This window comes from Stegostoma tigrinum, chromosome 27 (genome assembly GCF_030684315.1).
Source record: "Stegostoma tigrinum isolate sSteTig4 chromosome 27, sSteTig4.hap1, whole genome shotgun sequence".
NCBI lineage: Eukaryota > Metazoa > Chordata > Chondrichthyes > Orectolobiformes > Stegostomatidae > Stegostoma > Stegostoma tigrinum.
In genome coordinates, this window is record NC_081380.1 from 38,764,522 (window position 1) to 38,791,528 (window position 27,007).

The window sequence follows — 27,007 nt, forward strand, 5'->3', positions numbered from 1 at the left end:
TGTTTGTGGAAAGTTGCTGGGCAAATTGTGTTTTCTACATTGCAACAGTGCCTTCACTTGAGATATATATACTACCCTGGCTGTAAAGTAATTAGGGGCATTTGGCAATGGTCGAAGATGCTATATCAATGCAGGTCTTGTTAATTTACTGACAGTAATTTAAAAAAACAAACAGTAATAGCAAGTTGTTAAAGTTTTTTCTGACTAACACGACAGCGTTGTCATGGTTCGTGAGAGAGTTCATGTAATAAAGCAGTTTGTATCCCTGAATAGGTTTGGGCCAATGGATTTAACGCTGGAAAAGCTGGTCTTTGTGAGTTGGATCAATTTGTTGAAATGATGGCAAACAAATAAAGTTCCTGAGGTTTTACAATCATGAAAGAGCAGGTTTGAAGGGAGCAAGCGCCCTGTCCTGTTCCACATTCATTGCATGTTAAAGGGAAAACGCCCACCTTGCGATGCTGATGGCCATCTGTCACGTTGTGGGACATAGTTTTTATTTATAGAATCCCTACAGTGTGGAAACAAGCCCTTCGGCCCAACAAGTCCACACCGACCCTCAGAGCATCCCACCCAGACCCATCCCCCTATAACCCACCTAACCTACACAACCCTGAACACTATGGGCAATTTCCCATGGCCAATCCACACAGCCTGCACATCTTTGGACCATGGGAGGAAACCGGAGCACCCAAAGGAAAGCCACGCAGACACGGGGAGAATGTGCAAACTCCACACAGACAGTCACCTGAGGCTGGTATCGAACCCAAGTCCCTGGGGCTGTGTGGCAGCAGTGCTAACCACCGAGCTACTGTTCCGCCTTGGATGGGGGCTTTCCTGAAATAAAATAAATAACTGCAGATGTTGAAGACCTGAAACGAAAACAATAATTGCTGGAGAAACTCAGCAGGTCTGGCAGCATCAGTGTGAAAAGCGAAAGAGAGTTAATGTTTCAAATCTAGTTACTTCGCTTCAGGAAATATGTTCATTGGACCTGAAATATTAACTCTGCTTTCTGTCCACAGATGCTGCCAGACCTGCTGGGTTTCTGCAGCAATTTCCATTTGTGTTTGAGGCCTTTCCTAACTCTCTTGTATTTCTGCTTAATATTTTAAGGACGCAGATGAATGGATTTTAGCATCTGCTTCCAAGATGTGAGCTGATAAAGTGATATTTTCGTGGATAGTTTGCAACACTGAGAGTATATGCTTGGGTATATGTCACTGCCTTCCTGTGGTAAAGTCAATGGCAGTGCAGAAGGAGACTGTTTGGCCCATTGGATTTATGTTAGCCCTCCATGAAACAATCTAGCTAGTCTCGTTCCCTCTCCTGATCTGTGTAGCCCTACAGCTTTCATTCCTTCATGTTTCCATCCATTTTCCTTATGGAATGGTTGACTCTTCTACTTTTGCCGCGCTCCTGGGTTCCAGGTCATGACTCCAGGTCAGAAAACTGGGGAGGCGATAGCCTGGTGATATTATCACTGAATGGTTAATCCAGAGACCCATATAACATTCCCAGGGACCTGGGTTCGAATCCTGCCAAGGCAAATGGTGGAATTTGAATTCAATGAATATCTGGAATTAACAATCTAATGATGACCATGAATCTGTTGTTGATTGTTGGGAAAAACCCACCTGGTTCACTAATGTCCTTTAGGGAAAGAAACTGCCATCCTCACTTGGTCTGGCCTACATGTGACTCCAGATCCACAACAATGTAGCCTCTGAACTGCCTTCTGGACAATTAGGGATGGGCAATAAATGCTGCCTAGCCAGCGATGCTGTCATCCCCTGAATGAATTTTGAAAAAAACCATCCTGGAGTAGCCAGGAGTATGCCCATGGAGCAGGAGGGGCTGATGAAGCGGCAGGGTGCAATTTACTCATGTGGTTGAAAGACCTGATGAGAAGACAGTCTTCCTGAGCTGACCTGGGAGAACAAGGAGGGACCAAGGTCTCGGATCTTGTCTGGGTGTCCATCCAGCAGCAGGTCTCTGCACAGGAACATCCAAATAATGGCAGACAGAAGCCATTACTTCGCAGCCCAGCAGAAAGGACATGGACTGGTCGAAGATTACACAGCACTTGTAAATGCTTTCCTTCCTAAGACTGTGAAAAGAAAATGATGTATCCATTTGGTGCTATAATAAATTTTTGTTCATAAACTGAGGTACTAAGGTACTGAGGTACTGATGTCAAGGTTAATGCGAATAAATTTCCCAAGTGGCTGCTTTTGAAGCTTCGCCTCATTGCTTTAAGTCTGTAGAAATGAACGGAATCTGAACAGAAGGTAATAGGTAACCTCAGCAGTAAAGATGTACTCAAAGGAAGAAAGTAGCACCGACAGAAAGATTATAGATCAATATAAACACAGCACGTAAGTTAAAAATGTAATTATTATATTCAGGAAGTTACTTCTGGAGGTCAGAGAGCCAGACCAGCATCACCTTTGACTTGGATTTGCAACTGATGTGGAAAGCATTTTGTTGTATGCTGTTTGCATCGTGTAAGCCAGCAATCTATGGAGATGGTAACAATCAAGCAGCCGAGCTCCCAGCAATGCTACATTCACTGTTCCAAAATATCAGCTGCTTTAATACCAGGAACACAGGTTCAGCGTTGCTGCAAGGTTTTCTATAGGTCTCTCAGAGCAGTTCAAGGGTTACTGATGGCTCAGTTTAGTCAGTTAGGTGGATGCAGTTGAAGGAGAAGTTCTTCACCTCATTTTTGTTAGCCTTTCAGAAGTTAGAAGCAGGTAGAAGAGACTCTGTCCTAAAAAAGGACTGCTATCATGGACTCTGAGCTGTTAGGACTCGAGCTGAAGTCCAAGGAGATGCTTATTGTGACTTAAGTGTTGCAAATAAGCTTAAGAAAAGCCCTGGGAGCTGTGGAGGCTCAAAAGAAGCCATATGCCAGTAATTGTCTCATGAGAAAAAAGGTGAAGGAAGCTCTCAAGCAGCATTTACTCCATGCAGCTGAACATGCTGAGGCTTGGAGAAATGCAGGGTCAGTATCAGCTTGGTAAAGCTAGCTGTCTGTGAAAAGCTGATGTTGTGCCTGTCGTTAGGTGCTAGATACTGTTTCCACGAAAGCACAGTCCCAGTTTGGAGACAGCTATGAGAAAGTTAGCAGTCATTGACACAATCCATGTCATTGAGTGGCTTTTGATGGAGTTCACAGCTAGGTCGTCAGCAGTGGAGAATTGAAAGCTCTAGTAAAGTTTACTGAGACTTAGTGACCCAAAGAGTAGAGTGCAGTGGACATGGCTGAGAAATCCATGGGGTCTGACGACTTACATTTGCTATTTGGTGTGCTGTGTAGCATGTTACCGACATGCACATTGGGTTAAATCAAATTGGATGTTAGGATATAAGCTGTGTAGGTAGTAAATTACTGCCTTTGTACAGTCAGATTCATTGATATTTTTTGTTATTTCTTCAAAATGTTGGAATCATGTGGATCTTTTTCCCTTAGTGAATACCTGGATCTCTCACTTTGCTTGTGTGTGACAATAGAAGTCATTGGTCCCTAGTCACATCGTGACGTTATTTTGGTGCTGTGGTGTGGGATTGTAGCGCAGTGTTGCCCAGCTGTTAACATAAAGCACTCTATCTACTTTCCCACTGTCTCTCTCTCAAGCTTCATGACTCTGAGACCGACAGATTTTTGTTAGGTTAACAGTATCAGGGGCTTTTGAATCAAGACAGCTCAATGGAGATGAGATACCCATCAGCCATGCTCTAATTGATCAGCGTCATCCTGCTCCTGATGTCTCTCCAGAACATCTGAAAGCATCTTTCATGTGCAACAGTGTTGTTGTGCAGGCAAACACCGCAGCCTTCCTTTGCTCAGCTACACGCTATGGGATCTTTTATTTGCATAAGTGGTTCCTGAGCTGCAATGATTGAGAAATAAATGCCAGCTTGGAAAAATAATCGAAATGCTGGCAGTTACATGCACCAGAAGAGGAGAAATGAATGGCCTGCGAGCGCCCTCTCAGGGCTTTGCCTTGTCTTACCTGCTTTGGTAGAGAGCAATGGCATTATTATCCCGTACTAAAGGATCAGTCAGAGCCAGCGCTGTTCACTGTGAACCCTGTGCTGATGGAAGATTGCAGAGAGGAAGACAGGATTTTACAATGTGTGGTGTGTGATTGCACCCCTTCCCTGAACAGTCAGCGCTGTAATGCTTCACCTTCAGTGTGGTAGAGATGCCCTCAAGGTGCTTCACACCGTGCCCCATCAGGAGGTATCAGGACAGGTGACCAAAAGCTGGGTGAAAGGATTTGGGATTTTAAGGAGCGTTTTGAGAGAGGAACAGAATCTCAAGCCCAGGCAGCTAAAGTTAACCATCACCACCAACATCGGACAGGACTACGTCAAGGATGGTCAAGTGACCAAAACTGGAGATTTAGTCATAGAAACTTAGAATCCATACAGTGTGGAAGCAGGCCATTCGGCCTGTCAAGTCCACAATGACCCTCCAAAGAGTATCCCACCCAGACCCACCCCACTCTGTATAACTCTGCATTTCTCATGTCTAATCCACTTAGCCTGCATATCCCTGGACACTATGGGGCAATTTAACATTGGCCAATTCATTTAACCTGCACATCTTTGGACTCTGGGAGGAACTGGAGCACCCAGACAAAACCCATGCAGATACGGGGAGAACATTGCAAACACCACACAGACAGTTGCCCGAAGGTGGAATCAAAGTCGGGTCCCTGGAGCCGTGAGGCAGCGGTGCTGACTACTGAGCCGCTATTCCACCCCTAGTCATTTGGTGGAGTTGTGGATAGTGACGAAGGATGCTGTAGATTGCAGAGAGACATAGATAAGCTGCAGAGCTGGGCTGAGAGGTGGCAAATGGAGTTTAATGCAGACAAGTGTGAGGTGGTGCACTTTGGTAGGAGTAACTGGAAGGCAAAGTACTGGGCTAATGGTAAGATTCTTAGTAGTGTAGATGAGCAGAGAGATCTCCGTGTCCATGTGCACAGATCCTTGAAAGTTGCCACCCAGGTTGACAGGGCTGTTAAGAAGGCACACAGTGTTTTAGCTTTTATTAATAGAGGGATCGAGTTCCGGAACCAAGAGGTTATGCTGCAGCTGTACAAAACTCTGGTGCAGCCGCACATGGAGTATTGTGTACAGTTCTGGTCACCGCATTATAAGAAGGATGTGGAAGCTTTGGAAAGGGTGCAGAGGAGATTTACTAGAATGTTGCCTGGTATGGAGGGAAGGTCTTAGGAGGAAAGGCTGAGGGACTTGAGGCTGTTTTCATTGGAGAGAAGAAGATTGAGAGGTGACTTAATTGAAACATATAAAATAATCAGAGGGTTAGATAGGGTGGATAGGGAGAGCCTTTTTCCTAGGATGGTGACGGCGAGCACGAGGGGGCATAGCTTTAAATTTGAGGGGTGAAAGATATAGGACAGATGTCAGAGGTAGTTTCTTTACTCAGAGCGTAGTAAGGGAATGGAACGCTTTGCCTGCAACGGTAGTAGATTTGCCAACTTTAGGTACATTTAAGTCGTCATTGGATAAGCATATGGACGTACATGGAATAGTGTAGGTTAGATGGGCTTGAGATCGGTATGACAGGTCGGCACAACATCGAGGGCCGAAGGGCCTGTACTGTGCTGTAATGTTCTATGTTCTATCTTGGTTTATTGTCTCAGCTGTAAGATGACCAGTCTAGCACTGTCAGTGTTACTCAAATGCAAACCTTATTTTCCATTGCCGCACGGATATCTTCATTTGTGCTGCCGGTCAGTACGTTAACAAAAGTTCACTGATGAAGTTTTGTTGGAGTGGTGAGGGTGACAGAGTATAATGTGCAGCAGGCAGCTTCTTCCTTGGATAACCAGCTCCCGGGAGCTGATCGAAGGCTCCCACAATCAGAAAGGTGGCTGATGCGGTAAAATGATGAGCGGTGCTATCAGGCAGGAGTCCAATCCCCGTGGCCTCAGAGGTTGCATAAGGAAAGATTCTTCAAACAGAATGTGGGGTCATCCTCCACAAGCTGCTTTCAAGGCTTTCGGCAGGGACTTCCAACAAGAAATTGGGGAAACGAATTCTGCAAGGTGTTGAGAGAGAGCTGAACGGCGGGAATCAGATCAAATGGGATCATATGGAGAAAAATATCAGAGTACAGGCTCGGTGGGCCGAATGGTATGTCACTGTTGCCGGAACAATCTATGATTATGTACCGACAACTGGGGCTGTTTGTACAGGAAGCCTTGGTGGATGTTACTAATGAATGCTCCTGTTTGGTGATGAATTATTGGCCTGCCCAATCACTTTTCTTTAAAAGCTGATCTGCGTATTATTACAGTAATCAATTTACTGATTATCTCGGCTTTGAATGACTAGGTGCAGCGATGCTATTGAAATTAAGTCTGAAGACAGTACAATTTACTACAATTAGGGGCAGACAGCTGCAAGTCGGTTCATTGCTGATGGTGAGCGACACATCGGTTTGTAGCTCTGTCGCTGCTCTGAAGATCTCTAGGTTTCTCTTCGCTGTTCACTCCCCCCCCCCCACCCCCCACCCCCACCCCCACCCAGGTCTGAGGTGATTTCTGAACTTCTTCCCATTTCTCAGCAGGCTACACTTATTATGGCAGCTCAGAAACAGGCTGTTCAGCCCAAATGGTCCAATCTGCTTCACATCATCTTTCGATTTCGGTCTTGCTCGTGTGTTGTTTATTGATTCCTCAGCAAAAAATGAGAGGTGCTACATTTTGGTACAGTAAATCAGGGCAGGAATTGTACGCTTAATGGAGAGAGTTGCTGAATAAGAGACCTAGGGGTGCAGGCTCATAGTTCCTTGAAAGTGGAGCCACAGTTAGACAGGGTAGTGAAGAAGGTGTTTGGTATGCTTGCCTTTATTGGTCAGTGCATTGACTGTAGGATTTGGGAGGTCATGTTGTGGCTGTGCAGGATATTGGTTAGATCACTTTTGGAACACTGCATTCAGTTCTTGTTACCTCTCTATAGGAAAGATGTTGTTAAGCTTGAAAGTGTTCAGACAAGAATTACAAGGATGTTGCCAGGGTTGGAGAGTTTGAGCTACAGGGAGAGACTGGGGCTATTTTCCCCGGAGCATCGGGGGCTGCGGAGTGATCTTACCGAGGTTTATAAAATCATGAGGGGCACAGATAGGGTGAATAGGCAAGGTCTTTTCCCCGGGATGAGGGAGTCCAAAACTAGTTTTAAAGTGAGTGGGGAAAGATATAAAAGGACCTGAGGAGCAACATTTTCACGCAGCGGATGGTGTGTGTATGCAGTGAGCTCCTGGAGGAAGTGATGGAGGCTGGTACAATAATAACATTTACAAATCACCTGGGTGGGTATATGACTAGGAAGGGTTTAGAGGGATATGGGCCATATGCTAGCAGATGGGACTAGAATAATTTAGGGTATTTGGTCAGCGTGGCTGCCTTGGACAGAAGGGTCTGTTTCCATGCGATACGTCTCTATGAGAAAGGGGATTTGAGTTGAAATGGGTGAAAGATCATCTAGGATTGAGACCAGGCAATTCCCCTTCATACTGACAGTGCTTAACACATGTGGCTAAAACATAGCAGCCTGATTGGATACTGCTTTGGACAATGCATGTGGGTCTGTGGACAAATAAAGTATGATGGCCCAAAGAGACTCCTTCTTCCCTGATTGGAGACTTTTAAGCGTCTCTTGGATAGGCACATGGAGGACAGTAAAATGCAGGGTATGCAGGGTAGATTGATCTTGGTAGGATTATAGATCAGCACAACATTGTGGGCCAAAGGGCCTGTACTGTGCTGTACAGTTCTATATTCTATGTTCTATCTCTGGCAATGTTGTGTACTGCTCAGTCATCCTGAATTTCAGGCTTGACAATTTTCAGGGACTGCGAAGGGACTGTAGCTCCACTAAGCCGTTCACAGGACAAAGTGTGTCTCTGACCTGCAATGGCCAATGTCCTCCAGTGTTAACATAAATCAGCTGGAAAATTGAAGCAGGATTAAATTCAGGTTGCACTATCACAGATTTTATGAATCTTATAGCAGTGAAAGAGCCCATTTTGTTCAATATGTCTGCTGTTTAAATGACCCCACTGTGATGTTTCTTCCCTGTAATCCTGTAGATTTTTCCTTGCCATTCCCTCATTTTAAGTCATTATTCAGTCTGCTTCCAGCCATTCTTAACAACTGGCTGCTAAAGAGGAGCTCTGAATGAAAATTGAATCAAGTTTCTCGTGCTTGGTGTAATGATTTTCCACGTCCTAACCCCACATCTTCTGTAGGTTCCACTGCGTGCAGAGCCATGCTCATTAGTGAGGTTGATATTGACCCTTCCAGCTGGCCCTCACTTCTCTCTCCTTGGCCATTGATCAGGTGGTCACACATGGAACTGTGCATGCTGCTACCGCTGGATGAAGTGAAGACCAGGGACTTCCAACAGCCTGAGGCACATGCAGTCCCAGTATTGGTGCATGGAGATGCTGGTGCGGGGGAGGGGATGCTGAAAAAGGTGGGGCACTGCTTCCCATCAATTGTGGCAGAGGTCCTGATTGTTGGGAAGGGGTTGGAATCATAGAGAGTGGGAAGAATGTTGGAACTGCTGTTTGGAGGCCGTCATCTCATAATCGATCATCCTTTATTCACAAGTATATTGCCTTTGCCTCTCACTAGGTCAGGGCCCCAATATCACTGTCATTCACCCTTATCTATCAGCCAGGGCTCCCTGATTGCACCAGATTAATAGCCCCAATCTGGGAACTCATATTCTGTGAGGTCCGCCTGGCTGATCTCATTGCTGTCAGTACTGATGTACTGTCAGATCTGCTTTGGCTATCTGTCTGTATCTCCCTCTTGTCATCAAGTGCTCTAGGTATGTCTGACTTAAGTCTCCCTGTCTGTCCATAGATCAGTTTCTTGCTTGACCCTGTCTGCTTGACTGTCCATATAGCCCTTTGGCTGATTTATATTCCTGCAGGAAACCTCACAACCTTTAAGAAGTACGAGGATGAACACGTGAAATGTCATAACATTGATGGCTGTGGGCCAAGTGTAGGTTTAGAGTAGTTTTGTGGTAGGACTCTCCATGTGCTGAATGGTCTCACCTGTACTGTACGACTCCATTCTGTACAATGCTGGACCTGGATAGTCCAGGGAGGCTAGCAGGAACTGACTGTGTAAGGGGGTTGTGGGGCTACATTTGCATCAGTTATGAGTGGGAACCTTGCAGTATTGAGCAGGAGAGAGTGTGAGTCTGTTACCCCACTGCCATCCCAGCATTGGGGGCCTACCTACAGCATGTGGACTGCAGCGGTTCAAGAAGGCAGTTCACCACCACCTTCTCCAGGGCAACTAGGGATGAGGGAGGTTAAGGTTGTTGGGGATTAGGTGGGAGGGTAGTTTTAAGGTTACATTCAGATGGGCCGTTATCTTATCAAATGGGGACGCAGTCTCAATAGGCCTATTGTCCGTGACACTGACATCCTCCTCCGGCACGTTCGGCCAAATTTAATCGGTTAATGGTGTTGGCATTTTTCCACATGCCATTGATGCCATGGCTCTGCCATGGTTACCAATATAACTTTCTCAGAATCCCTGATCTCACACACGTACCGACTGGGGGAAACCGGTGTGGGGACACCCCCACACACACACCCACACACACACCCCCAACGCCCAGCCCCAGCCCCTGCAAAGGAAACAGCCCATTCTCAATCAGAAACCGTTGCTATATGGTGAACTGTATTGTTCGACCTCAGAAACCCTTCTTCCCGTCAGTGTGCCCCAGGGCACTCTGCCACCTCTCTGAAGGTGACATTTTGGCAAATTTCTGAAGGAGCTAATGCGAAGCTTGACGTCAGAGGGACGGCCTGTGTTCCTGATTAATGAAAACCATGAGGCCTTCTTTCTTGGAGGCCTGTGCAACTGAGGGGTTAGAGTTGAAAGTTCAAACCGGATGCAGGGAACTGATACTCCCAGGAGGCAGTGTAACCAGGTTCTCTCATTACCCCACCCTCCTCAATAAAAAGCTGTAAATTGTTAAAAGCTTGAAGGGGACCTGACCCTGAAAGAATACACTTGCTAACTATTCTGTATATCACTGAGTAGTGATTGCATTGAATTGCCTTTACTGTGCTCAGATAAAACCATTGATTGCTGATTTTGCTGCATTTCTAAATAATGCTGTGAAAGCTTCCAAAATTCTGGAATAAAGCAAGGTTGTTAGGACTGGGTGACTAGGTATTTTTTTCGTAAAGTCTGACCTGACAGTAATGTGTTCTGACAGCTGCCTTCAGAAAATATAAGCAGTTGTGGATATCTCTGCAGATCTAATGAATTTGGGTCTTGTGTCTCAGGGTTGTTTTTTTTTATGTCTGCGCCACCTAAATTGGTCCTTAAATTGTCCTCCAGGAACTGGCTCGATTGAGAGGATCCTGGAGCCACTCCGTACGTGAGCCAAGTGTAGACTCATGCCTTTAACCCCCAGTGGGCCCTGAATTGATTTTTCTGGGATTTCCGGCAGTGCAATCCAGAGGGGAAGTAGAGCCATGCGGCTTGCACTGAGGTCAAAGGGAAGCCCTGTGTTGCCTCATAGGGGATTGGACCTCTGCACATTACATTGGCGTGTTGCACCCAAGGTGGAAACTCCCTGCGGCACCTTGAGGCTTTTGCTGTCCGCCAGTCCTCTGGAGCGGTCATCGAAAGAGCCTCCTCTCCCTCCCAAAGGCCCCAGGCACACATGCCCCAGCCGCCAATCGTTTTCGTGGTGCCCCGTCTCCTCTCCAGATAGAAAGGGGACGAGACCTTTTGTTTCCCAGCCGCCAGCCAGACTTCTGCCCTGTCTCCAATGTTTCATTAATTAATAGATGCAACTGTTCAAAGAAAATGAAAACAAACCCGAAAAACCAGACATAAAGCACAGACATAAAGAAACAACCCTGAGACACAAGACAGACAGACACAGACACACACAGAGGAGTGATCCTGGACTGTTGGCAACTGTAATTAGGGGAGGTGGGGGATGGTTGTGAGTGGCATCATTGCAGTATTTCCCCATTTGTTTCAGCTGCACCTTGTACTGTGAGCCCTTGACAGACTATTGTGCTGTGAGAAAACAAGTTGCTTACAATTCCAGTATCACTTCTTAGAGAAACAGCACAGCATGGGAGCAGACCATTCAGCCCATTGAGACCACACCAATCCTCCAAAGAGCACCCCACCCCCAGCCCTATAGCCCTGCATGCCTTAAGGCTAACCCACCCCGCCTGCACATCCCTGGGCACTATGGGGCAATTTAGCATGGCTAATCCACCCATTTTAGGATTGAAGGAGAAACCCCCCACAGACACAAGGGGGATGCACAAACTCCGCACAGACAGTTGCCTGAGGCTAGAATTGAACCAGGGTCCCTGGTGCTGTGTGGCAGCAGTGCTAACCGCCGAGCCACCGTGCCACCGTGCCACCAACAACAACTTCTGTGTACACAGTGACTGTAACAGGAGCAATACAAAAGAAAACATGATACTGAATACCGTAAGGAGATGTGAGAGAGACTGAAATGAAATTTTGGTCAAAGATGCTGGTTGTAAGAAGTTTCTGAAGGGAAAAAGGTGAAGTTTAGGGAGGGATTGCAGACTGTGATGCCGAGGGAACTGAAGATATGACCACCAATGCTGGAACAATTCAAATTGGGATGTCCTAAAGACCGGAATTAAATGAGCATCAACTCTTGGAGCTGTAGGAGATTACAGGATAAGGAGGCATAAGGCCATGGAGGGATTCAGAAACAATGGTGTGAATTTTATAATCCAGGCATTGCTTGATTGGAAGCTAATCAAATTGAGTGGGGAGGAAGGAGGGTGATGGGCAGACCAGTTAAGACATGGGCAGCAAGATTTCATCAAAAGATCTCCAAGATTTTCATTCATTAAATCTAAATTTAAGACCATAAGATGTGGGAGCAGAAATAGGCTGTTCAAACCATTCAAACCACTCTCCAGTGAGATCATTGGCTTATCTGATAATCCTCAACTCTACTTTCCCTGTAGCCCTTGACTCCTTTACTGATTAAAAATTTTATCTCGAATATGTTTAATGACCAAGCCTCAGAAGAACTCTGCGGTGAAAATTGCATAGATTCACAACGCTCTGAGAGAAGAAATTCATCCTCATTTCTGTTGTAAATGTGCGAGCCCTTTATTCTGTGATGATGCCCTTTGAGATCCCTTACAAGGAGGAAACCAGAAAGTATATTGATTCCAGCTCTATAGACATTTAAGACCAGTAATTTATCAAGAGTGTGGATTGTTGGCTCTGTTTGGCTGCTTTGTTTAAAGTTTAGTTTCCAGCAGAACTAATCCTTGTTTTCCACTTTGGATTATGCGATTTGATCACGAATGCAGACCAGAGGGTGTCTGCTTGATGTCTTCTTTGGAAAGATGGCGTTGCCCAGTTTACCTCACTGTGCTATTGGACTGAATCCTATGCACAAGCTTTTGTTGAGGTATTCCAAGCAGCACAGATTTCTGACGAGCGATGGCCTAAGCGAATCAAGCTGACAACGAGAGAGTTATTTTAGTTCCCCTCAGTTTGTTCTTGGAGGCTCAATCACTCTCCTGTCACTTTGAGAATGCTTTCACTCAGCTGTGAAGCCTACACGCTGTCAGTAACAGCGCTACATGGCTCAACTGAAGGAATGTTCCACAATTTGCTGTGCGTTTGGATGATAAGGTGTCGTGGGTCCAGCCGGTTGATTCAAATCCAAATCCCAAAATTGGATTTTGGAGTCCCATTCACCCCACATGTCTCTGCTCACTGACCCGTATTGGGCAGTGCCTCAGTTTCTGAAAAACTGATCCTTTGGTTTGAATCTCTTCATTGGCCCCCCCCCCACCACCACACACAACTTCCTATCCTCTTCCAGCAACACACCCCTCCTGGATCTGCATGCTTCCTCCAATCCTGACCTCTTGCACATCCCAGGTATCTCAGTGGCTAGCACAGCTGCTTTGCAGCGCTAGGGACCCGGGTTTGATTCCACCCTTGGGTGACTGTCTGTGTGGAGTTTACATGTTCTCCCCATGTCTGCGTGGGCGTGCTCCAGTTTTCCCCCACAGTTGCATAGGTTAGCATAGATTGGCCATAGGATAGGGCGGGCAGGGTGAGATGCTCTTCAGTGTGGACTGAATGGCCTGCTTCCCCACCAGAGAGATTCTACAATCAGCAGGTATGCCTTTGATCATCTGGGTCCTGAGGTCTGGAAGTCTTTTTATAATCCCAGACCCCCACCCCCATGCAGGTAAACGTGCCATGAACCCAGAGGACCATAGAGCTGCTGTTTCTTTAGAGAGAGACAAGGGTCACTGATGGTCACCACATCCAAGGGGAGAGTGTGGGAACTGAAACCGCACTGTTGGTCACACCTGGCATCGCAAACCTGCCAACTGAGCTAAACCAGCCCCCTCGCCCCTCTCTAACTCTGCTCCTCTAAGTTACAGTACAACAGCTTGCCCACTTAGTCAAGTTTTTGGGTTTTTCTGTGTCTTGGTGTCAACACAAACTCTCTTGTCAAGTGCCCTGAGGTAGTTCACTGTGTGAAAGGTGCTACATAAATGCAAACTGGCATTGTTGAGGTTGCCGGGCTGTAAGCTGATGTGGTTGAAAAATCTTGCTGCAAAACGAGCTACTTTTAATAAATGTCACAGCAACGCATTCTGCAGCCTCTTACTTAATGCTCATTCCTTTTCTGTGACTCAGGCATGTGAAATGCCAGTTCAGATTAGAGTTAACTACTGTCACTGATCCTGAAACTTTGTTGAGTTACGGTGAGAGTGTTGATTGACATTCACATCTTTGACGTTTGGAGAATGACTTTGTCCCGTGCATTCTCCTGGACTGTTTCTGGGAAGGCACCGACTGACACCCCACCCCTCTGCCAACCTGTGCCCCTGACTGCCACTCAGCCTGTCAGTTCCTGATAGCCCCTCCCAGTGGCCACAAAGACTGGGTGAGATGAGCTGAAGCAAATGATGGTAGTTATAGAATCATACAGTTGCACAGCACGGAAATAGATCCTTTGGTCCAACTCCTCCGTGCCAACCAGACATCCGAAATTAATCTATTCCCATTTCCCAGCATTTGGCCCATATCCCTCTTCCTTTTCATTTACACACCCAGGTGCCTTTTAAATGTTGTAATTGTACCAGCCTCCACCACTTCCTCTGGCAGCTCGGTCTATGCATGCACCACCCTCTGCGTGAAAAAGTTGCCCCTTAGGTCCCTTTTAAATCTTTCCCCTCTCTAGTTTTGGACTCCCTTACCCTGGGGAAAAGACTTTGACTGTTCACCCCGTCCATGTCCCTCATGAGTTTATAGACTCCTGTAAGGTCACCCCTCAGCCTGTGACATTCCAGGGAAAATAGCCCCAGTCTGTCCAGCCTTTCCCTGTAGCTCAAACCCTCCAACCCCGGCAACATCCTTGTAAATCTTTTATGAACCCTTTCAAGTTTAACAACATCCTTCCTATAGCAGGGAGTACTCCACAAGTGGCCTCACCAATGTCCTGTACAGCTGCAACATGACCTCCCAACTCTTATACTTCATGTGCTGACGAATAATGGCAAGCATACTAAACGCCTTCTTCACTATCCTGTCTACCTGCGACTCCACCTTCAAAGAACTATGCACCTGCACCCCAAGGTCTCTTTGTTCGGCCACAATCTTAAACTGTTTAATCTTACACCAAGGTTCGCTTTGAAATCGTGGTTTGGAATTTGCATTTACACAGCAGCTTTCATGACCTCCGGCTGTCCCAAAGCACTTTACAACGGAGCTCACAGTTACCATGCCTATGGGCTCATTGTGCCTGCACTGGCTGTGTTCCCTCATGCCGATGCCTGGCCTTTTCCCTGTAATCCTGCGCATCATTTCGAAGCAGAGTTGTTTTTGAGGTGCGGTCGCTTTTGTAACATCGGAAACATGACAGGCTATTTGTGCACAGCAAGCTCCCACAAGCAGCAACCTTGCAATGACCAGATCATCTGTGTGGTTTTGAGGGGTTAAGATTGGTGAGGGAAGGTGAGGTGTTCCTCTAGCTACACACTGTGCTGCCTCTGACTTTATGATCTGCCGTTCTTGCTATCTCTGAGGTGTTTTGAGGGTGTGCAAAGGATGTATGAGAAATATAGAAAGTGTCACTTTTGTCTACTCGATGTAGTGGTTGCTCAAAATTGGTACCACCATCGATGGTTCTGCTATCAGCTGCCCAAGCTCTGAGCTCTGCAGTTCCCTTGCCTTCTCTCTAACTCCCTCATGTCTTTTACACTGATCCTTAAAACCTGCCTCTTTGACCACAGTTTTGATCAGGCACCCTGATTTCTCAGCGTCTGTCTCATTGTCAAATGTTGTCTCAATCACAGTACAGTGAAGTGGCATTGAACGTTTACTATAGCTAGAGGTGCCATAGCAATGCAGATTGTTGTTATAAACTGCCTTCTGTGAAGAAGAGCAGGCATGAGGTCATCCACTTCGAAGTTAAGGAAGATCAAGCGGAATATTTTGCAAATAATAAGGCACCTGTGGGTGAACCGAGAAATTTAAAGGTGCGCTGTACAGAAATCGGGGTCAAACAGTCATTAAAAAGGCAACTGGAATATTTAGCTTCACTTCAAAGGAGTTGGAATTGAAAGGGGTGCACAAGAAGCTAGTTACTGAAGGCTCTGCTTCGTTGCTTTCTGCAGTCCAAAACTAGGCAGCATATTTTTAAGGTGAGCGGAGAAAGATTTATAAAGGACATGAGGGGCAGCATTTTAACACAGAGACTGGTTTGTGTATGGAATGGACTGCCAGGGAAAGTAGTAGATGCAGGTACAGTTCCAACATATAAAAGACACTTAGATAAGATGAATAGGAAAGGTTTGGAGGGATATGGGCCATGGGACTTAGTTGAATTTGGGAACCTGGTCGGCAAGGACTGGTTGGATCAAAGGGCCTGTTGCTGTGCTCTGTGACTGTATGACTAAGAATGCTGGCCTTGCCCTACAGGAAGGGAACGCTAACCTTGTGGGGGAGGTAGACAGTTTCTTGATCATCGAAGGGATGAAAGATTACCAAAGATATGCAGGAAAATAGAATTGAGGTTAAAATCAGATCAGCCACGATTTGACTTATTGTTGACACATGTACCTTAATGCAGTGAAAAGTTTTGTTTTGCACGCAGTACAGACAGACCACACCATACCAGCACATGCAGGTCATTAGGTGATTGAGTAGAGTGAAGCATACCAGATTATGGCTGTACAGGAGGTGTACAACAGCGAGATCAACATTAGATCTTATTGAATGGTGGAGTAGGCTCCAAGCGGCCTATGTTTTGTTCATATGTGTGTAGAACGGTGATAGGTGTGTGTTACAGTTCATCCCTGGAGTTATCACCTTTGCATGCATGTTATAGCCTGGAGCTATGGGCAGTGTTGGTGGAGGCTTCAGTATTTCTTTCCATTGTCTGAATGCCAAGAAACCACTCCACAGGACACAGGCTGTAGGGAAGGAAACTGCCATCCCTACCTGGTGTGCTGGAAGGATTTGCAGGTTGATGATCAACCTGTTTGGCTGTGTTACAAACACACCTCCCTCAGCTGTCAGGTCCTGGACTGGGACTCTAACCTGGAGCGTCTGCCTCAGAGGCAGGGACACTACCCACTGGGTGCCTCAAGGCCCTAGAATGGGTTGGATTGTGAGGGTGGTTTGCTGGGCTAATAGACCAGGCTAACTGATCCTCTTGTACAGAAAGTCAGTGTGATACGGCGATTTAACAGGGAAGCGAGGCTGGGACTGTTCCCATCCAGCGGTGAGTCCGCAATGAAGGGCCAGAGCCTGAAGATTAAATCCAGCTGGAATCAGGAAACACCTTCCATAGCTAACACCAACTCATACAGCACCAGGACTCATCACAATGAGGAGGTGGAGGAAGGGAAGCAGTGTTTATTCTGTAACCACTCAGTGGCTCACACTGCTACCTCACAGTGTCACGGACCTGGGTTCGATTCCAGCCTCAGGTGACTGTGTGGAGTTTGCACATTCTCCCTGTGTCTGTGTGGGTTTCCTCCAGGTGCTCCAGTTTCCTCCCACAGTCCAAAGATGTGCAGGTTGGGTGGACATGGCCATGCTAAATTGTCCCATAGTGCCCAGAGACGTGCAGGCTCGGTGGGTTAGCTATAGGCAATGCAGGGATAAGATGAGGGATGGATCTGGATGGGATGGTCTTTGAAGGCCCAGCTGGAGAGGTGATGGCCTATTAACCCAGAGACCCAGATAACGTTCTGGCGACCTGGGTTCAAATCCCGCCACGGCAGATGATGGAGTTTGAATTCAATAAATATCTGGAATGAAGAGTCTAATGATGACCGTGAACTCCATTGCTGATTGTCAGAAAAACCCATCTGGTTCACTAATGTCCTGTAGGGAAGGAAACTGCCATCCTTACCTGGCCTGGCGTACATGTGACTCCAGATCCACAGCAATGTGGTTGACTCTGACCTGCCTCTGGGCAATTCGAGATGGACAATAAATGCTGCCTGGCCAGCAATGCCCCCATCCTGTGAATGAGTTTTAAAAACGTGTGGACTTGATGGGCTGAATGGCCTCTTCCCACACAGTAGGGATTCTTTGATTTAACTTCAAGTTGAATGCCAGTGTGCCATCCCACATGGCAACATACAACACAGTATTGGGAACAGCAGGCTCATTAAATAAGCAGGTGGGGTGGAGCAAGAGATCTGTCACAAACTGTTTAATTCTTTAGCCTGCATTCATGCCTAGGACCAAGTTCATGTATGAACTGCCCACCTTTTTACTGCTGTTCTCGGCATGGCTGCAGGAGAAGGTGAACAGCTATGGCTCCATACACAATTCATTCTGCAAATCAGGTGCACCTTATTTTCTACCAAGTTCCCAAAACGATAACAGAACAAGCAGCTGGTGGTGTAATCATGGCTCAGAGCTCAGTAACATCAGCCGAACAAAACCCTGGGCAGATGCTCCAGTGAAACTGCTTGTGCTTCTTCGTCAATCGCACCTCTTCCTAATAACCCTGTAAATAAACAACAACAGAACAACAGGTGTCCTGTTCTGTCCCTGCACGGAATTTGAAGAGAGACTATCGACAGCAATGAGATACTGCCCAGACAATGCAGTCGCTCTTACTAGCTGCCAGGCGAAGATCACCAGGCACCAGCACATCACCAGAATAACCCATCACACCCTAATTGTGTGTGTGTGTGTGTGTGTGTGTGAGAGAGAGAGAGAGAGAGAGAGAGAGAAACGGGCTAATATATAACAGCATGAGGTAAGTCTCTGATTCTGCAGGATTGATGAAGGGATGATCTCCTCTGCCTCTCTATATTGTAAAAAGCATGTGATGGATTCCCCCCATCACTTTGACTGATGAGCGTTCAGCAATGGGGAATATATAGTTCATGGTCCTTCTTTCATGTGTGACATTCGAAGGGGTTTTGATTTTCATAACCGATCGCTGCAGGTGATGGAGGAGTGCACTCACCTCCCATGAACATACTCAGCTATGTTCATGTCGAATGTCGCCATTGCTTGATGACAGAGACCTCCCCATCTGCATCTGTCAAAGTTTATTTTTTTCTAAGCTTAGAACTTTAATTGGCACAACTTTGCGCAGATTAATCTTTCTTTACAGCTGCCTCCTTTATCGCTGCCAGCACATTCTGTCTTTCTTCCTCTTTGCAGGGATAGCTCCTTTTGATGAACTTGAGTTCATCCTGGTCTGTAGAAACTTTCAGCAATTCCATTGCATGCCTTTCCTAGGGAGCAAAGCCACAGACCTCGTGAATCTAGGTTGTTTACTCAGAGAGTGGTAAGGGCGTGGAACGCCCTGCCTGCCAATGTAGTTAACTCAGCCACATTAGGGGCATTTAAACAGTCCTTGGATAAGCATATGGATGATGATGAGATCGTGTAGGGGGATGGGCTTAGATTAGCTCACAGGTCGGCGCAACATCGAGGGCCGAAGGGCCTGTTCTGGGCTGTATTGTTCTATGTTCTATGTTCTAACCAGATCTTGGGCAACACTGGATCTGTTTGGTGAGGTGCCCTATCTTGGGCTGGTCTCATTCTTTGTGAAAGGGTGACCTTTGTCCAGACCAACTGCTGTAGGGGTATTGGATCGTCATTTGTCTGGTTCACTGATGGTGTGTTCCCTTGCGCTGGCATCCCTCTTGCAAGCTCTTGAGCTTGACTTTCAGGTTGTCTTTTAAGGCTTGGTTTTGGGCGTCTTGTGGTACAGGTCCCCGTACCCAGCTGCCTGGAACCTTCACTAGACGATATGCCAGGATTTATCAGGATGAGAGCTGAATGCCAAGGGGCTGACCTGGCAGAGGCCATTAAATCAATGAAAAGTGTCTGAATCAGGTCAATACAGCGAAAATGTCTTCACTTGTGGTGGTGGCCAATATAAGATAGACCAGGGCTTCCCAAAGTGGGGGCCATGACTGCAATGGGGATAACTCTTTGAGTGATGGACCCCAAAGTCACAATAGCTGCATCCCTTTCTCACTGCTGTCAATTCTCTTGTTGCCCGCTCACAGAGAGAGCATGACAGTTTCAAATCTTGGAAGGGGGTCACTGTGGAGTAGAAGATTTGGAGAGCACTGAGATTGCCATGAAAGAATCTGATTAGGAAGTCAGGGGCAAATATTGTTTGCCCAGAGACCAATGAGAGTGCAGAATCCACGGGGAAACAGTTGACGTGTGTTTTATGACAACATTTGGCTGGATATGCAAGTAAAGGAGAATAGAAGGGTATGATAAATCAGAGAAGGAGGATCTCACATGGTGCTTAGCACTCTGCATCTGCATTATTTTAAATATTCATTCATGGAATGGGGACGCCACTGGCTAGGCCAGCAGTTATTGCCCAGAGGGCAGTTAAGAGTCAACCACATTGCTGTGGGTCTGGAGTCACATGTAGGCCAGATTAGATAAGGATGCAGTTTCCTTCCCTAAAGGGCATTAGAGAAGAGATGGGTTTTTTTTCAATAATAATCATCAACGATAGTTGCCATTTATATAGCCATCATCAAGCTCACCTTCTTTCACCCACCCCCCTTCCAGGTTTTATTGAGTTCAAACTTCTCCATTGGCCATGGTGGGATTTGAACCCAGGCGCCCAGAACATGAGCCTGCATTTCTAGATTGCTAGCTTTAGTGACATTAACACCATGCCACCGCCCCCCCCGCCCAGGTGAAGCTCAGGGGCATTGGAGCTGACAGGTAGGGGTTTTATGGGGAATACAGTGCTGAGAGACACCATGTGATGTGTGAGTTGTTGTAATACTGAGTCAACAATCTGCGTCATCACGAACGCTTTCAGCAAATGTTCAAAATTTACCAGGTCCAGGCTTAAGTCCATGAGCATTATTTTAAAATATTTATGAATATTTTTCAACTGGGGGGACCAGACTCCATCTAGTGGTCTCTGAGTGCACAGTGGTGGCACAGCATTTTAATATTCATTTCAGTAAACTTTTAACTTCACTAGTGTGCAACCCATTCAGGCCATGGGTATGAAAAATAATACATGGACCAGGCTTCACCTCATTGGAGAGATCAGCTCATTTTTCTCTCCCCATTTCTCTCATTCTCTCTCTATTTCTGCCTCTCTCCCTATCTGCCCCTCTCTCTTTCTTTCTCTCTCTGTCCCTCACTTTTACTCTCCCCGTTCCCCACTTCACCTTTTTCTCCCTCTCTCTTTCTGTCTCCATCTCTTCCCTCTTACTGACTTTCTTTCCCCATCTCTTTTTATCTCCCTTCCTATCTCTCCCTCCCTTTCTCTCTCACACCCCCATCTTTCGCCCTATATCCATTTCTTCCTCTTCCTCTCTTGCCCCATTTCTCTTCTCTCTACATCCCTCTCTCTACCCCCATACATCCCCTCCCTCTCTCTTTTTGACTTCATCTCTCCCTCTCTGACTTTCTTTCTCTCTCTCTCTCTTTATCCTTCTCATCATCATCACCCTGCACTCTGGCTAGTGCACCTTCCTCAATAAATTACTGGATAATTGAGTGAGTTCTCATTTCTCCATGTAATCCAGGCAGCAATAGCTTGCATTCATAGAGTGCCTTTAAAATCATGAGACATCACGCAGTTCTTCACTGGAGTGAAATTTCAGAGAGCAAAGGGTTACAAGGCTGGAGAAATATTTTTCAACTGTTATAACCTGCCTCTCCTCTTGTTATGTACAGATCGGCTGCTAGGTTTAACTCCATTACCAACTGGGTCTAATTGTTCAAGCCAATACAACAAAGTTAACTAATAAAACAGTGAACGGCAGATGCAGATGAGATCTGAAACACAAACAGAAATTGTTGGCGAAACTCAGCAGGTCTGCCTGCATCCATAGAGAGAGAAAGCAGAGTTAACATTTGGAATCTAGTGACTCTTCATCAGAACTGACTGTGGTTGTACACTACTCCTTGGGCTACCTGTGGATCAGGTGGAGGGAGGGGGTAGGGGTGTGGAGTTGGTTAGCTCAGTTGACTGGGCAGCTGGTTTGCATTGCAGAGTAATGCTATAAGTGTGGGTTCAATTCGCACACCAGCTGTGGACACCATGAAAACCCCAACTCGTTAAACTCACGTTCCCACCTTAGATATGGTGGCCCTGAAGCAAAGCTCCCCTCCTGTTGTCTCAGTCCCATAAGAGAACTGTCAGTCTGAGGCTCTGTGACACTCCTACATAACCACAGTATACAATAAGGGGAATAGATTTTTGTCTTCTCCCCTTAAATAGCATCCTTAAAACTCATCTCCTCAGCCAAGTATTTATCTCTGGAGCTGTTCACTGTGTTTCAACTGGAGGCATTTTGGCCCATTGTAGATGCTGTCTTAATTTCAGTGATGTCAACAGATTTAGAGGTTATAAAGATGTGGTCCACACAGATGCTATTCTGCAGTCACTGTCTTTATCCCGTGAGGGACTAGAGTGGAAAACTCTAGCAAAATTCAACCTTTTCTCCAAAGACTGTGAGTAGTGTGAATTTTCCCTTCACACCTTGAGTGTAAAACCTTTGTTCCTGCCTGTGTGGCTGCTCAATGCCGCTCGAAAGCTTGAATCAGGTGCTGCAGTTTTAAGACTGACCATCCTTGAAGGTCGTTCTCAAGAATGTAGCGACGCTGTCTGTCGTAGTGTAGTGAACCACGGGAGTGTGTGAACGAATCAGCAGGTAACACATCTGTAGCTCCAGTTCAGCACAATTCACTCACGCTGTCCTATCCTGAGTCAGATGGTGCTGAGTTCGGGACCCATTCCAGCATCATGGATACTAACACCGAAGGGAGCGACGCACTGAGGGAGCACCGCACCGAGGGAGTGATGCAGAGTGCTGCACCGAGGGAGTGATGCACTGTCCTTGAGGGAGATGTTAAACTAAGGCCCTATTGTCTGATCTTTTGGTTCCATTACCATTATTTTGAAGAAGAGAAAGGGACTTGTTCCTTGTTACAGAGATAGTAGGAACAGCCGTTGCTGGAGAGTCTGAGCTAACAAGGTATAGAGCTGGATGAACACAGCAGGCCAAGCAGCATCAGAGGAGCAGGAAGGCTGACGTTTCGGGTCTAGACCCTTCTTCAGAAATCTTCTTGAGACTTCTCCCTTGTGTCTTGTTCAGTATTTGTCCTTTGATCAACATTGCCAAAACAAATAAGCTGGTCATCCCAATGGCTCACTTTCCACAAATCAGCTGGTGTGTTTCCTAGAGTCGAAAATTAAATCAAAAAATGCTTTCAGAAACACAGGAACCTCGCACACAGGAAGGCTAATGGAATGTTGGCCCTTATTTCAATGGTGTTGGAGTGTAAGGGCAGGGAAGTCCTACTGTGACTGTACAAGGTGCTGATGAGACCACATTTGGAGCACTGTAAACAGTTTTGCTCCCCTTATTTAAGGAAAGATATCGCTTCATTGAGGCAGTTCAGAGAAGGTTCGCTAAGATGATCCCTGGTGTGGAGAGATTGTATGAGCATAGGATAAACAGGCTGGGACTCTACTCACTGGACTTTAGAAGAACGAGCGATGATCTCATTGAGACATGTAGGATTCTTAAGGGGCTTGACAGGGTAAATACTGAAGATGTTTCCCATCCTGGGAGAGTCTGGGGCCAGAGGGCATGGTCTTAGAATAAAGAGGTGCCAATTTAAGACTGAGATGAGGAGGAATTTCTTCTCTCAGAGGGTTGTGAATCTTTGGGACACCTCGCCACAGAGAGCTGTGGGGGCAGAATCCTTGTGTGTATTTAGGGTTGAAACAGATTCTTAATCAGTTGAGGAATCAAGTGTTCTGGGAAAACTGCCGAAAAGTGCACGAGGAATGCCACTTCGGCCATGATCAAATTGTGGAGCAGTCTCAAGGGGGTGAATGGCCTTTTCCTGTTAGTATTTTCTCAGGTCTCACTCCTGTGGCCATAAATGTTGCTGTGTGAATGCACATTATTTCTTTATGTGCACCTGTCCTGTAGATCAATTAATGAGTAATTTGGAAAGCAAATCAAATGTGATCCTTTATTCTAAAGGGATGGAATGTAAAACAAGGGCAGGTTTGCTACAACTGTACATGATATTGGCGAGACTGCTGCTATTGTATTGTATGCTGTTTTGATCTCCTTACTTAAGGAATGGCAAGCTTGCTTTGAACACAATTCTGAGAAAGTACATTCAGTTGGTTCCTGGGATACAGGGGCTGTCGTTTGAGGAGATGTTGTTCAGACTGGGTCAGTGCTAACTGGAGATTTGAAGAATTTGGTTTGAAACATGTAAGATTCCAAAGCAGCTTGAGACGGTTGATGTTGATGATATGTTTGTTCTCGTGGGCAAGTCAGGAATGAGGGAGCATGTTCTAAAAGTAAGGAATCTTGCATTTAAGACAGAGATGAGGAAGAATTTCATCTCTCAAAAGACTGTTAATCCATGGAATTGTCTTTCCCAGAGAGCAGTGGAGTCTGGGCCATTGATTGGATGTGGACATCACATTTATTTCCCATCCCAGAGGACAGTTGAGAAGCAAACACGTTGCTGTGGGTCTGGAGTTACATGTAGGCCAGACCAGGGTAAAGACAGCAGTTTCCTTCCTTAAAGGACAACCGTGAACCAGATGGATTTTTCTGTCAATCGTCAGAGACATCATGGTCATTGTTAGGCTCTTAATTCCAGATGTTTTTTATCATATTCAAATTCCGTCATCCACCTAAGTGAATTTGGAACCCGACTTCTCGGAAACTTACCTGGGTCTATGGATTGATAGTGTAGCACTGATACCACTGAGTCACTATTTAATGTAAGGCTGTGAAGGAATTTCACCTTATGTCAGACCTTATCCTTAAACTGTAACCCCCGGTTCTCGACTCCCCAACTATCAGGCCAATCCTTCCTGTATCTACCCTGTCTAGTTCTGTTGCAATTTTATAGGTTTCTAGGAAATACCCCTCATTCTTCTAAACTTCAGTCAGTTGCTGGGAGATGATTGGTGGAGGATAGGTTAGAACCAGTGGACATTAAATCAAAATGAAATCAGCGGTGTTCTGTTTTGCAGATAGGATGGATGTTTTGGCTGGATAACGGTATCAGGTCAAGGGTGTTTGATGTAACGGCTGACAAGTGGAGTTGAGATAGAGATCAGTCATGACCTTCGTGGTGAAGGAGCAGGCACGAAGAATCTGAATACCGCTGTTCCTAATCAGTTTCTTTTTACACGTGTATGTTCCCAATGCAGTACTGCCCCCATGATCTGTCTGCATGCGCACAGTCGAACGTGTGATATCACACCCACCACCATCTCCTATGCCGGAGGTCTCTCAACACCGAAGCCTCTTGCTTTGAAAAGAAATGAGCGCAAAGAGATTTGAGTATTAAGGTGTCACTTTATCTCGCATTCTGTCAGATGTAAAGAATGCAGTTATTTAAAAAGGTTAGCTCTGCACCATTGTAGGTCCCCCAATCTCATTCATTCCATTTCAATGAGAAGGCGAGGTAAATCACCTCCCCACAGATTGCCCACCACAACACAAAGGTGACTCAAGAAAATAGAAAACGTCAGCCTTGCAGGCCAAAGAAGTGCAGCTTAAGTGGATTGGCCATGTTAAAATGCCCATAGTGCCCAGGGATGTGCAGGTTAGGGTGGATTGGCCGTGTTAAAATGCCCATAGTGCCCAGAGATGTGTAGGTTAGGGTGGATTGGCCATGTTAAAATGCCCATAGTGCCCAGAGATGTGCAATCAGGTGGATTGGCCATGTTAAAGTGCCCATAGTGACCAGGGATGTGCAGGTTAGGGTGGACTGACCATGTTAAAATGCCCAGAATGACCAAGGATGTGCGGGTTAAGTGGACTGACCATGTTAAAATGCCCATAGTGACCAAGGATGTGCAGGTTAAGTGGACTGACCATGTTAAAATGCCCATAGTGACCAAGGATGTGCAGGTTAAGTGGACTGACCATGTTAAAATGCCCATAGTGCCCAGAGATGTGCAGGTTAGGGTGGATTGGCCATGTTAAAGTGCCCATAGTGACCAGGGATGTGCAGGTTAGGGTGGATTGGCCATGTCCAGATGCCCATAATACACAAGGATGTGCAGGTTCGGCAGATTGGCCATGTTAAAATGTCCATAGTGACCAGGGATGTGCAGGTTAGGGTGGGTTAGATGGGGAATGCAGGTTTACATGGTTGGGTAGCTGCTTGGAAGTGGTGGGGGGGCTGCTCTTCAGATAGTTGGTGTAGACTTTAAGGGCCAAATGGCCTGCTTCCACATTGTAGGGATTCAATGAAAATGGCAAAGAACTTTGTAAACCGTCCTTCCCATGGAAAACATCTGCTGGAAGGGCACTGCGGTGCAGTTGGAAATGAATGGATGGGGACCCAAGGGCGAAGCTACTGAGCGTGTGGGCATACAGTTGGCTGGCATTGTCCAAAAACACAGCTTTTTTTCACAGAGTTCACCCATGGGACGTGGTTGTTGCTGGTGCTTCAGCATTTATTGCCAACCCCTAATTGCTCCTCAGGCAGAGGCTGCGTTATCTCACAAGAGTGTTTCATAGGGGAGTTAGGGTTGATCAGTATTGCTGACATCAGTTACACCTAAAGGGCATTATTGAACCAAATGAGTTTTGAAGCAATCTGGTAGTTACCCAGAGGCCATTATTGATACTAGCCTTTTGTTGTGGATTTATTTAATGAATTGAGTTGAAATGCCCCCAGTAGCCCTCTCAGGATTTGAACTGTCGTCTCTGGGGTCATTAGCGCTGACCTCTGGATGACAAGCCGAGCAGCAAATGCACTCCCAACATTTTGGATGTTGTCTTGGCCTTTTGGGAGAGGCTCAGGAATTCACAACAATATTCTGTCCAAAGATAAAAGCTGGTTTGAAACAAGTGGTGCTATTATTTCCCTGGTTACTGGTTTCCTTGGCTATCGATTGCCCTTTGATCAGCAAGCTAACGTTGCATGATCTGCCCTTGAATTTGGAGCAATGTTTTGTGTTCCCAGTTTAATAACTGCTTCCCTTGAAGTACATTGACCAAATGAAAGCCTGGAGCTTTTGACCCTTCGCAGTGGGCTTACAGCACGTATATTCATCAGCTAGGAGGTAACACTAATTATTGTTGGGGGAGCTGCAAATGCATTCCTGTTTTGTTAAAGCAGTCAGTGTGAGGTCAAGGAGGGAGTAAATTATTTTTCTTTTAACCAGGAAATACTAATTAGAGCCCAAACACAACATTTTTTTGTTCCCTCTCATACTGTTTATTTTCTGTTTCTGAAGTTGCTGATTGCTGTAAATGGCCTTTGATGCACACTGTCTCTTTCGCACGCTCAGATTTCATTGCCCTGCCCCTTGTTGTTTGTGCCATCGCTTAATCAGTCCATAACCTCTGGGATTCCCTCACTAAACCTCCCCGTCTCTCCACTTGTCTTTAAAAGTGGTCCTTCCC

At 46.1% G+C, this 27,007-nt stretch overlaps 1 protein-coding gene across 21 annotated transcripts in view; it reads left to right on the forward strand.

The window, feature by feature from the left end:
* msi2b (musashi RNA-binding protein 2b) overlaps positions 1 to 27,007 on the forward strand; it is a 518,162-nt gene that overhangs the window by 273,270 nt on the left and 217,885 nt on the right. The window lies entirely within an intron of this gene.